We start from the raw sequence: 13,230 nt of genomic DNA, 5'->3' as shown, positions 1-13,230 counted from the left end.
CCCTCCATCTTCGCAATGTCTACCATTAACCCTCGGAATGAGCCCAACGGTTTCTACTCTGTGGCCCCGTGGGCCCGAGCGCCCTTGCTCTTGGAAACAATGTGAAGTCTCCCAGCTCCTCCTGAACGGCCTGCCTCTGGCAGAAGTTCATGGCAGGCTCATCACTAATTCTGTAACACAAAGTTCCCCAGAAGAAAGTAGCAGGCCTTTCTACAGGATAATGAACCCTCAGCGCGCTCTTAGGGGAGGGGAGGGGTTCTCTCTGCTCCTGCCGGGAGCCACCGGGAGAGTCTCTTCCCCTAAATCTCTTGGCCAGGGGGCAATCTCTTTTTCCAGCTTCTAGCTGTCAGTCCATATCTCTCCATTTCCCACTGCACCCCACAAAAGGCACAGACACACCCCATCCCTACCAGCACCGGCACGCTGGCCTCTCTCTGCCCCTTCTGGGCCAGCCCCACCCCCAAACAACTTGGCTGTGCCATCTCGCTCTCACCAGACTGTGTGCAAATATCTTAAAGGAGCTGTTTCCAAAAAGGCAAGGGTGCCGTACAAATGAAAAGAATTTCTAAATGTCTTCCTCCAGGGGCCAGGGAGATTCCGTGGGGGCTCTGGGTACACCCGGGGGCTGGGGGAGCCTGAGATGGCTTTGTCGTTACCACAGTTCAGCTCAGTCTTGCATTTTAAGAACAGCGGGAAAGTAATACCGGCCGAAAGGAGGTTTCTGTGTGCTATTTAACTAAATGGCTCTGCAGCTGGAGAGAGCCATAGGCAGACGTGTTATGATTCAAGGGCTCCCAATTACAATGATCCTCTTTTATTGTATAAAAACAGCAACACAGCCATTTCCACCCTCCCAACGCCTGCTCTCTCCATCTCCTTCCCCCACTGGCTGGCGAGGGTGTTCAGCATCTCCAAAGTAGCGCCCAGAGTCTCCTCGGTCCCCAAGTGCAGCTTGCAGCCCCCTGGGATTCCTTCTCTCTAACACACAGGGAGGGGGTGGAGAGGGAGCAGGACCCCCTGAAGAATGTTCTGTCACAGACCCTGACGGAGGTTTTAGAGTTGTCTTTCTTGGAGCAGGGGTGGGGGGCGGGGGAGCGTTGGGGGACTAAGGATAACCAGCGCGGTTTTGGAAATCTCTTCTGTTGTGACTAAACTCACACATACACACACACTCCTACTCATGCATGCACACCCACACCCCTACGCCCCTTCAGCAGAAAAGCAATCAGACTGCCCAGAAGCGCGTCCTGAAACCGTCCCTTCTCCCCATCCTTCCTCCCAGCCTCCAGAAGCCAGCGGGGAGCATCCACCGGCTTTGGGATCAGACCGATCGGAGTTGGAATCCCGACTTGGCCACCTTCTCTCTGTGACCTTTGGCGAGAACCTGACCTTTCTGAGCTCTGGTTTCCTGTCTTTGCAATGGGGCAACCCTCCAGCTCTCGAAGCGCTCCTCATGGTCACAACTGAATGAACGCCACGGTGAGAGGAAAGTGTTCAGCACAGTGCCTGGTACATAGGAGGCGTTCCAGCTGGGGGCGTGTTGCTGTTCTCCAGGCGGCAACACCATGTGTTTGCAGTGTGGCTGGGTGTATAGGGAACTTTGTCATGGTTCCATCTCACCAGTCGGAGCAGACAAGGCAGGGGGGTGAGGGCCAAGACAGCTGGGGGCGGGCACGAAAGTCAGCCCCGCTGAGGAGTGTTCTTCTGGAGCCAACACTGATTCCAGCTCTCGTGTTTGCACAGCCCGTGCATGTGTACAGGAGTTCTCCCTCCTCAGGTTAGACTCCTGGACCTTCCTCGGTTTTCTGCAGACGTTCTGGAGTCTAAAAGCTGCGGTGGCAGCCTCCTCACCAGGCCAACGAGAACTTGTATCCCAAGAACTCTTACTTACAACCTGCCTCCTCCCTTCTCAATGGCAGGCTCCTTCTCTCTCCCAGAGTCTATCCTGGGCCTCCAACAGAGAGGATTCCCTCCCAAAGACGGAAAGAACTCAATTTGGCTTCTCTCTGAGGCCCTGGGGATGCATGAATCCACTCCCCAAGCTGAACTTGACAGCGAATGGTTCCCAGGATTTTGCTGGTTTCCCCCCGCAGGGCAAACCCAGCATGGCTTTAAATCTAGAAGTAAACCCATCACATGCTTCTCACTTTTCTATCCTAAACCAAGCCTGTGTGCCCCCCAAACATACCACCGATCTCTTACACCAAAGCGACTGCCCGGTCACACTCCTTAACATCGCTCCCCCATGGATCAGTAGTACAAGCCTTCATTCACTGCGGACTCGCAGTGGTAACTACTATCGCAGTGAAACATTGTGTAGTAAGATTTAATCTCCACTGAGTGTTTCTTATACCAGAGGGTTGCAGTGGGGGCAGAAGAAGGAAGAAAGTGCGTGAACTGTGCCTTTTAACAGGTGAATTGTTCACCAGGGGGGTAAAGCGAGGTGTCAGCCAGAAAACTGGTTCTGGCTCTGGCTTTTTAAAATTCCATTTGAAAGTTTGGGTGGAAACTGATGTACTGTTGTCAGAACCGTTTCTCTCCTTGGGAGTCAACATGTGTGTGCGTGTACACACACACACACACACACACACACTCACTCTCTCTCTCTCACACCATTGCCAACTAACCCCTCTCAAATGCATGACTCTAAGCCTAGGAACAGGAAACAGATTGTGGGTGGATGTTCTTAAAATCACAACCTGTTTGATGGAGGGTGGGGGGGTCTTACAGAAGGGTGGGGGAGGGGAGACAGGAAGGATTTTTTTGTTCTATTTAAAAACGAAACTACCTTGTCAATACTAAAAGCAATGTCTACTTTACTGTCTACCACAGGGGACGTGAGTAGCCGAGCATCCTCTCAGAACCGCGCTGTCTGGATTTGACCATGACACAGCACATTACAGACCCTGAGCGCTGCCCCAGGTCTCCCTGCGATATTCCAGGAAGGCTGTCCGTTTCAGTGGGAGAGGAGGGAGGACCATTCGATGAGATGGGGACAGTGGGGTTTTTGGAATCAATGATAAACATCCCCTGTGTTAATCACTTGGCACTTCAGGGAGACCGGGGAGTCACATGCCTGAGGCATGAGGCAGTGGCCGTGATGATGCTGGGCGTGATGACGGTGACAACAGCAGACGTGTCCTGAACACGGTGTTAGGTGCTATGCTAAGCCCTCTCGTAAGTTTCTTCTCAAGCTGCACAACAACTCGTAAGGCGGCTACTGGAACAATCTCCGTGTTCGGGATGTGGAAGCTGAGGTTCAGCAAGGTAAGTAACAGCCCAAAGTCATAAAGCTAACCACATTAGCAGAGAATCAGGGACGTGAGTCTTGCTGGAGGAATCCAGAGTGAAGAACCTGACAGAAGGCCCTCTGATGCCCTTTGGTCGCAACCCCCTGATTTAACGCAAAGGTGAAGCAGGGCGCCTGGTGGCTCAGTCAGTGAGGGGTCTGACTCTTGATTTTGGCTCAGGTCATGATCTCAGCGGCATGAGATCAAACCCTGCTTTGGGCTCCATGCTCACTGGGGAGTCTGCTCAGGATTCTGACCCTCTCCACTCCCCCCTTCCTGCTTATGCGCACATGCACATGCTCACACGCTCTCTCTCTCTCCCTCTCTCTTGCTCTCTTTTAAATAAATAAATAAATCTTAAAAAAATAAAGCAAGGGCGAAGGGTCATGACCAAAGTTATTCTAATGCAGGTAGGACCCAGGTGTCTGAGGGTCAGGAGGAAGGCCAAGTGTAGTGTTTGGGGAGTAACCGTACCTACCTCCACGGTTTTCAGCTCCACGAACTGAGATATGATAAGGCAGAGCTAGTTACCCCTGGGAAAAGCTGATTAACATCGGGTTAACTTTGGATTCCTGTTGGCAGGACCTAAAAGACATCTCCCCATCATTCCTTCCTTCCTTACTGCACTGTCTTCTTTCTGCCCTAAGGCAAAACTGGTCCCTTGGTCCAAAACTTTCCAGAACTCATTTTATTTTAAATAAGAACCAAGCTGATTTGTCTGCACAAGGCACATCGCTGTCAGTCTTACCTTCCTAAACACATGACATCCCTCAGAAACCTGCCGTAGCTCCCCGGTACCTATGCATTAAAAGCCAACCTCCTCCACGTCCACCCCCAAGTCTGGGCATCGTCGCTTTGTACAACCTTCCTGGCATCCCCCTCTCCACCCCCTCAGAACAGGCACAGCGACGTGGTTTTACCTTCGCCGGGAAAACCTTTCTTCCTCTCCTCTTAGGCCACACACACTGTATCCGCCAACTCAACAACCATTTGCACCATCCACCCCAATTTGTTCACGGCAGCAATGTGCCTACCCCAAAACACACGACTGTCCCTCCCTGGGTGGCCAGGCGGCACAGTTCTGGCCAACAAGCTAAGGACAAAAGTCCCTGAGAGGCAACTCTTCCCACATTAACAGTAAAGCCACACTAGGTAAATGCTCTAAGCCTCACTCATCCTGCTTTCTCTTTCCTGGAAGGCGGATGTGAAGCCTGGAGCCACAGCAACCACCTTCCCACCTCAAAAACATAGACCTGGGGCCAAAGGCCTGTACCTAAGAATGGCAAAGCGGAAAGACAGAGCCCGGGTCGTCCCCAGTGGCACATCGTCCCACCCACCCTTCTCATTGACTGACACAAGTACGCCCCCTCTGGTTAAGTGGCCAGTGGTCAGGATTTCTGCTGCTAACAGCTGAACGCAGTCACACCCGACACACCTCCAGACACTGTCCCTTCTCATCCCATGGGTCAGTTCAGACGCTACCCCCTTTAGGAAATCCTCCACGATTCCCTCGGAGCACAGTAATTATGCCCTTCATTGTGCTTTTCTCAATTACAGCACTTAGTTAATCCTGCTTGATTTGGCCTGCCCGCTGCTCAGATTCCTAGGGGGTAGGGGGCGCTCGGATCCTGCCAGCCTCTCCTAGGGCCTGGGGCAGTGTTTTGCATTGAGGTTAGGGGGCTCTACCTCCCCAGCATCTCTATAATGTCTAGAGCAGCACACTGGAGCCTGAAGCGAGCGTGTTCCGGGGTCTAGCACTTCACTTACTAACTGTTGGGCCTTGGGCAAGTTGGAGAATCTCTCCGTGCCTCTGCTTCCTCATCTATAAAAGGGACAGAACAGCAGTACTTACCCCACAGGGTTGTCATGAAGACAAAGTAACCAGAAGCACTTATAAAAGTTCTTGGCATATAAAAAGGGCTAATGACCGCACTCTTCCCAGGATGATTATAGCTGCTGAATGAACAAATAGATCAACACACAGTTGCTAAATAAATGAATAAAAAAATGAAGCCCAGGAAAATTCTGGAGTTCAAACTCCAGGAGAGGGGTCACCATTCCTCCTTTTTCACCTACACCTGTCCCTTTACTTTTCCACACTAATGAGGACTCGCCCTATCCCAGAGCTGCCATAACAGGAGTGTTGAAGGCAAAGAACCAAGGCCTTTGCATACTGGCTTCCCTTTTTGCTCTGCAGCTTTGGGCAAATTTCTTCACCTCTCTGAGCCTCAGTTTCCTCAACTGCAAACTGGAGATAATAACAGTCCTTATCTCACAGGGTTTTGGTGAGAATTAAATGAGAAAGCACCCGGAATAGAAAGCATTGTGCCTGGCCCACTAAAACAGTAAATGTTAGCCACCGTGATCGAACACTGTCATTATTCTCTTTGTCAAGTGCGTGGCGTCCCACTCAATCACACGGCCCTGATGGAGATGAGACACCTGGGGTGGGGGTCACCTCTCCGCAGGTCAAGATACCCTGCATTTCATCAGAATATCCTTGAGTACCAACAAACACTTGTCATTCTATCTTTTCCTTTCCATGGGGCTTGGTTAATGTATCAGATTTCCCCTAAATCCCTGGCCTCTGATTTTCCCCCTAAGAGCCGTTAACTTCAGGTGCGTCCCCACTGACATCAAACTGAGCCAGAAGGGGCACATGCGCACAGGAACAATCTCAGCCTGGCTTTTCAGCACCCCACAAAATTCCCACAGATCCCTGGTCCGGTTACTGTCAGCGATGCATCTCAGTCTTACTTGTAGATTCCCTCGGCGCCCTGCCTTAAAAGAAGATGTGTATACAGCTTTATATAATTTTCCCTTTAAACTTGAATCAAACCTTTATGTTAGTTCCATTCAAGCACTTGAGGGCTCCATTAATCTATTTTTACTTTTAAACATGCCATTTTACAAGATATTTATTCCACTTGGTTGTCATCCAAATGCTTTTTGACATTACTGCCCTGGGACTGAACTGCTTCAACTCAGGGCCCTCATAAATAGAAAATCACCTTTTGACTGAAGTCTTGAAGAGCTCTCAGAAGCTCACCCCCTTCACTACAACAGGCATTAATTTCTGCTCTACATAAAGGAGTGTGAGTGAGTGTGTGTGTGTGTGTGTGTGGTGTTTTAAGAGGGTAAGTGTGGGAGGTCTGAGCTATCCAAGGGATGAAGGGGAGGGATTCTTGCCCCTCGAAAACCTGCCCAAGGGGGCCTGCTTCAGACCCGGAGAGCTGCTGACTTGGACAGACGGCGATCGATCGTCAGGGACCAGGTAGGGGAAGAACTCGAGGGCCGGACAAGACTCAGTGGACCACCCCCCGGGCCGGCGGGATAATGCGTCTTTCAAAGGATATGGGTCCAGGGAAAGTCATTATTCGCACCCCCCGCCCGCCCCCAACTCCGGACAAACAAAAGGCCGTCCCGAACAGCAGAATGCAGAGACCCACTGGCTTTGAAGCCGATCAATCAGGTGGAAGCCCGAGCAAATCACAACTTGGCTTCCCCAAGTTTTCTCCCCAGCCTCACGAGACACCCTCCTCCTCCGCCTCCGAGCTCTGCACAGCTACGGGGCCGAGGGGACCGTCCTGGGATGCTCACTGGTTCCCAACTTTCTGCTCCTCTCCGTCTCCGCAGCCTCCTGCACAGCGGCCGGGAAAGGGCAAGTTGGCAGAGGCGAGGATACCAAGTCCTGCTGAAGCCACAAAGACCCCGCAACACCAACAAAGATGAACCTCTCTCTCGCGGGGCGGACGCCAGCGCCAGCTGCCGCTCCGGGGGCGAGCGTGGGCTCGGCTGGCAGAGGCGGCCGCGGGCGTGGGCCGGCCGGCGGCGGACCGCGGGGCCACCACCCCCAGCCCCCCCCCCACCCCGCCCCCGGTCGCCCCCCACCCCCCGCCGGTCCCCTGCGCGGGCGCCCCGCCACCTGAGCCGGGCGTGGGGGCCGGCGCCGCGCTCCGGCCCTGCCCCCGGCAGGTAGCTCCGGCGGCCGCCCGCAGCCACGGCGGCGACGAGAGGCGAGGCAGCCTCAGCCCACGGCGTCATGCTTCCTGCCACCACAGTACGGCGAATCGTCACCGGGAGAGGGGAGAAGAGGGGAGCGCGGGGGAGGGCGGGCAGCTCGCACACGCAGCCCCCCTGCCTGCCAAAGCCGCCGGGCTGGGCCACGTCCCGCCGGAGTCCCCGCGGGACCTGCCCCGTTTGCACAAAGCGCCGCGGCCGGGCCACGGAGGGAGGGAGACGGCCACGAAATAAATAAATAAAAACAGAGTCGGGTCTACGTAACGCCCTGTCGAAAGCGGACGCCATATTTTTTTGTGGCTTATGTCGACATAGGGAAACGTAGACATGTTTTTCCTCCTCCTCCTCCTCCTCGGTCTGGCTCCCATTTATCCAAACTTGTAATCAAAACTCTTAAAAAAAAAAAATCGCCCCCCCCCTCCGGATCCTCTGATTTCCTCCCACCCGCAAAAAAGGGCCCGCACCGCCCCCCCCCTTCCTCACCCCCACCCCCCTTCCAATCACAAACCCGGCCAAGTCCCATTAACAACACATTTTCGGGAGCCGCGGCGGCGGCGGCGGCGGTGGGAAAGTTGGGCTGGAGTGGCCGGCGCCCGGCGTGCGGGGCTCGGGGCTGGCGGCGCCGGGCGGGGGGTGCCGGGCGCCGAGGCGAAGTTTCTTACCTGCGCCGGGGCTGGGGACGCGGGGACCCGGGCTGGGAGCGCGGAGACGCGGCACGGGCGTTCCAAAATGGAACTCTGCTGGCTCCCCCCACCCACTCCCCACTCCCCACCGGGCGCCGGGCTCGGGCTCCGTGGGAAAGAGGGGCACGGCCAGCCTGCCAGACAGACGGACAGGAAAAGCCCCCGTACGGGGAACAGTGGCCAAAATTTTAAAAAGAAGAAAAAAAAAAAAAAAAAAAAAAAGAAGGGGAAAAAAAAAAAGGGGAAAAAAAAATGTCTCGATCAGTGGGGAATCTACGCCAAAACCCACATGATCTGTAACGTCAGCATGCGTATTTGCATACGATACCACCACCCGAGCTGCCACCCGGGCTCGGGTTCCGCAGAAAGTTACAAAGTGAAATTCGGCCCCCTCCGGAGACGCCGGCGAAATGTCATTTTCAGGCGGGAGCTGGGTGGGGGGAGGCTGGCCCTAAAGGCGCTGGTTACTAGCCGAGGTTGGGGGGGGGGGGCAGTAAATTAACTTAAAAGTCTGAGCCCAGTAACGGACTCGGAGGAATTTCTGCGAGGGGAGGAGGGGGAGGCGCGAGCGAGATCATTGAATATTAAGCACGACCCGGCCCGGCGGCCGCGGCCAAACCCTCCCGGTGCAATACCCATTTTCTTTATGAAAAGTTCAAGGTGTCACTGATGAGCTCAACAAACTGTTGATCCTGACCACGTGGAGTGGCAGACGGAGGGACTGCGGGGCTCGGCTGCTGGCCCTGAGCCGCGGCACCCCCAGACCCCGCGTCCCTCTCTCGGCTCTAGGGGCCGCGCGCGCGGGTGGGGCCGCCACGAACCCAGGGCGCTGTCTGCCCTTTCTCCGCGTCTTTAGGCTCAGGGAAATAATAACTTTAAAAAAAAATTTTTTTAAGGGAGTTACGTTTTGCTCCTGGAATAGTAATAAGAGGGCTTGGGGTAGGGAGGGTGAGAAAGAGCCCCCACTTATATAACTTGAAATTAGATGGCTTTTGCTGGGAGATTCGGAGATTTGCGCTTGCGCCAGGTCTGAGGTTGGCTAAAGATCCTCAAACTTTTTCCCTTAAGAGCCAATAAACAAACAGACGCCCCGGGAGCTGACTTAAACTCTAGTCCGGCCGGCGTTCGCTGCGATTCTCAGACTCGGAGAAATGCACACCCCTGCGGCGCTCGCAGGGAAGTCCCTCGGAAGCAGGGCGGGTCACTTTCGGAACTGGGACTCCGGCGTTCCCGGCGGGAAGGGATCCCTAACCGCCGCCCCCTGGCTCCCCTCGGGCGTTTTAGAGTAAAAGCCGGCCGGGATCTCGCCGCCCTTCGCCGGCGGCCTCGGTGCGGTGAGCTTGCTTGCGTTCTGGGCGCGGCGTTCCTGCAGCTCTGCTACGCTAAGGAGCCCTGAGGAATTCGGGATCCAGGGGACGCTTCGGAATCTCACGGGCAACCTGTCTGCGCCTCGCATTCCTGCCGGGACCGACCCGTTTCCCCTCCAAGGGCATCTCGACGCTTCAGACTTTCCCGGTGTGAGTTGGGCGCAAGCGCGCACGAGCGGAGCCGTGGCCAAGGGACGCTGTCTGGGGTCTACTTCTGACAGTCTGAGCGCAGCGAGAAAACAAAGGGAGCCTGGGGCTGGGAGGCTCTGCGGAGTCCCCGCCCGCCCGGAGGATTAGCAGGCTCGGAGCGTCGGGGCTTCCCGGCCAGTCTCTGCTCCGGGGAATTAGAACGAACTCTAGCGGCGGTTTGCGACTCAGCTCTGGGCGCCAGGGCAGCAACAGGTGGCGGTGCGCGGCGCAGTGGCCAGAGGCGAGGACGGGGACTGGGGTGGGGACGGCTGGCCTTGGGGACGGACCGCGTGGCCAAAGCACTGCGTGACCTTTTGACATTTTAGTTTCTTAGGCTGGGGAGAGAAACTGGCCGAAATGTTTTTCTAGGTTCTCCCCTAGGGGCTCCAATTTCTCTAACGTAGCCCCACTGGGGCTCCAAAAATTTTGACAATAAAAATAGCTCCTATGCAAAATTTCTTGCTGGTCTGCACCTGTTTGTTCGGTTATTGCTCATGTAGGTGCTGCCTATTCGTTTTCTTAACGGCCTATAAAACAAGGTCCTGGTCTGGGAGGGGTATCTTGGGTGATGTTCACAGACCTGAGAGGCGAATGACGCAGCTCTCAACGGACTCATTAAATAACGGCTTCCTTGATGACCAAGACCCAGATCGCGTCGCATCTTTCTCAATCTCATTTGATAACTTCTAAGATCCTAATGTATTTGCCATCAACATGAGAATCTAGGCATATTGTTTTATTTTTCTTCCCTCGAGGGTGTGCCTGAAGCCTACAAGAAAAAAGTAAAAAAAGGATCCCCCACCAACTTTAATAATTTTGTACTGCTTACTCTCCACTCTTCTAAGTCTTGATGGCTCTTAGCCTTCACTCTTCCAGGTCATTCCACTGCCATTCCCCCTTAAAAGTGTCTGTAGTTCTGTTCGGTTCCGTGGAAATTACGGAAACCTTAAGGAAACTATTCCCGTTTTGGGTCTTCACCTCCTTTTGATGGTTCATCACTTAAGATGGTTTTCTATAAGCCAAGGTTCCTGTGCCTCCCCTGTGTTACCCTTGGCCTCTGGCTGGGTGAGAGATTAATGGGGTGGGAAGGGTCATGGTTGAGCCAAGCAGGCTAGCGCTCGGCACTGCTCTCTGAGTTCCCATGTCTTCAGGGCACTTAGGTGTCATAGAAACCGTGAGGTTTCTGGTGGGTTGCAATGTCTGCAAATTGTTCAATGTTTAGCATGGACTGGGCTTGTGCTACATAAGCAGTAGTGAACAAAACAAGGGCGCCTTTGCATTGAGTGCCATGATTTCAGTTTGCTTTATGGGCCGGTGTAGACAGACCCTTATGTGATTCAGGAGCTTTGGAATCAGTAATTATAAGGATGCTGTTTATTGGGTACTTTGTATGCATATGCCAGTTGCTACTTAATCTTTACAACAACTGTACCAGGCAGTGATTCTCAAAATGTTTTATTTCAGGTCCCTTTAAACTCTCATAATTATTGAGGACCCCAAAAAGCTTTTGCCTGTGTGAGTTAGATACATACTGACATTTACCATATTAGAAATTAAACTGAAAAAAATTAAAACACAGAAGTTTACAGACACACTCTCTGATAGCCGTCAGAACAATGACACTATTATAGGTCATTTAACCTCAGGAAAACTGCTGTATACTTGTGAGAGCATGAGAGAGAAAAGGGGAAGTAATCTGCCCTATTCGGAAAATGACATTGACTTTGAGGGCCCCCGAAAGGGTCTTGGGGACCTCCAGGGTCCTTGGATCACGTTTTGAGAGCGCTGTTAAGGGAAGTTATATTATTATGCCCATTTTACAGATGAGGAAGTTGAGGCTCAGAGAAATGTCCAAGCTTACCTGAGGCAAATGGAGAGAACAAAGATTAAAATTGCGTTAACTACAGGTCTGACCCAGAGTTGGTAATGATTGCATGATTCCACCTTTTAGTAACAACTTGAGCTCTCCTTCCATGCCTGCTCTCCAAGCCTAGAACAGCCTCTAGTGCTTCCCAAGACCACTTTTGTTAACAGCAATTACATTTTGAGGCTGTGCTAGGTTCAAGCCCTTCAAATGTATCATCCCGTCAAATCCTTACCTACCCTGTGAAGTAATCTTTGTCATCTTATAAATGACAAAACGGCCATTCAGAGAGGTTAAGAAACTTCTCCAACTCACCCAGGCAGTAAGTCGTAGAACCTGGATTCATATCGTTGTCTAGCGGCTTTGAAACCAAGGAAGGACAAGAATCTATTCATGTGTTTTATAGATGCGTAGCAGGGAGAAAGCAGCTTCTGTTCCTAATTGGGTGAAAACCAGGCCTGGCTAGGAAGTCTTGCAAATTTAGCAATTGCAGGAAGAGAAGAAAAAAACACAAACAAAAACAAAAACCCAGCATTATCCCTGTGGAACCCCTAATCTAAAGACAACAAATCCACACTGGTTTATAAACCCAAAAGAAAAGTGGCAGAGCAGAAAGATTTGGAACTAAGATGTAAATAGCAGGATCGCCTCTTCCAGCTGTCTGATCCCTAGATAAATATTTTTTAAATGAATGAGAAAAGAAAGCACAACATACAGAGATGCAAGCAAGAGAAAGGAAGTGATTATCAGCTGTCCAAGGAGGTACTGCTTTTAATTTTGGTATATATCCTTCCATATGTTACATTTCTTTAATTTTTCCATTATGAGACTGATAGGAGAAATGAAAACTATTAAATATCAATTTACCAACGGTAGCATAGAACAGCCACTATTGGCAAAACTTAAAAAAAAAACAAGCAGAGTGTGACCTTTTGGAACATTCAGATTGCTTTGCCAAATACCTGTAAGTGGGAAGAAAACCGGGAGCTTGCCAGACAGATGCTGTTTCCCTTCATGCCTGCAGCCCCTCCCCCCATGGCTTGATACAGAATGTCTTGTGCCTTGAGATGGAATCCCATGCCAGTGGTGGGATGAAAGTTGGAGGGGGGGGGGACTTGATGTTTTCAAATCTATAGCAGGAGCTTGACTTCGCAGAAATCTGAACCTGCTTGGAGTGTAGAACAGAAAGTTTAGAGTGGGGAAAACTCAGAGCTTTTTACTTATCTGATTTTGTAGTCTGGTTTGATCCTTGCCTCATTCCTGTAGGGTAAGCCCATTTTACAGGGCAGACTACTGAGGCTTTTACAAGCTGCAGTGATTGTATACAGTGTGCAGTGGTTTTCAAGTTCTCAGACTACATCCAGGACCATGTTTTAACTCCGGGTCTTGTTATTTCTGTGCCCCTTCTTCAGCATTTGCTGTGGTACCCAAAGGGGACCAAAGCATGGCCCTATCAGACTTTGTCCCCCTCTCTTGCAATACCCTGGAAGAGAATTATGACCTGGCAAGGTCTTTGTTACCATATGCTTTTTAATGTGCTTATCCATTTATTTGTTGTCCCTCCGCTATAATGTAAGATTCCTGTAAGCATGCACTTTGCTTCCTTCGTTACTGTTCATGTTCTTAAACCCGCTGGTGTATTATGTGTAGGTGCACAGTGAGTGACTGATGAGTGGATGGATGGATGCATGCATGAATGAATGAATGAATGAAGTGCATTCTTCAGTAATAGAGCTCATCCAGTAATAGGGAGCCAATGCTATTTAAGATGCACACATTTACTGTTTACCTAGAATGATCTTCGCTGAGACCTTCAT

At 51.9% G+C, this 13,230-nt stretch overlaps 1 protein-coding gene across 2 annotated transcripts in view; it reads right to left on the bottom strand.

The window, feature by feature from the left end:
- Nucleotides 1–8,486, bottom strand: part of ZHX2 (zinc fingers and homeoboxes 2) — a 155,304-nt gene extending 146,818 nt beyond the window's left edge. Inside the window, exon 1 of one of the 2 annotated variants that reach the window (XM_045078088.1) lies at nt 7,973–8,486. The gene's annotated coding sequence lies outside the window, so the exon portion shown is untranslated. The remainder of the gene's footprint in view (nt 1–7,972) is intronic. The other variant, XM_045078086.1, reaches the window with a different exon arrangement.
- Nucleotides 8,487–13,230: the final 4,744 nt, after the last annotated feature.

Source organism: Mustela putorius, unplaced genomic scaffold (genome assembly GCF_011764305.1).
Source record: "Mustela putorius furo isolate JIRA1106 unplaced genomic scaffold, ASM1176430v1.1 tig00000228_pilon_pilon_pilon, whole genome shotgun sequence".
NCBI classification, from domain to species: domain Eukaryota; kingdom Metazoa; phylum Chordata; class Mammalia; order Carnivora; family Mustelidae; genus Mustela; species Mustela putorius.
This window is presented reverse-complemented; position numbering and strand designations above follow the sequence as displayed.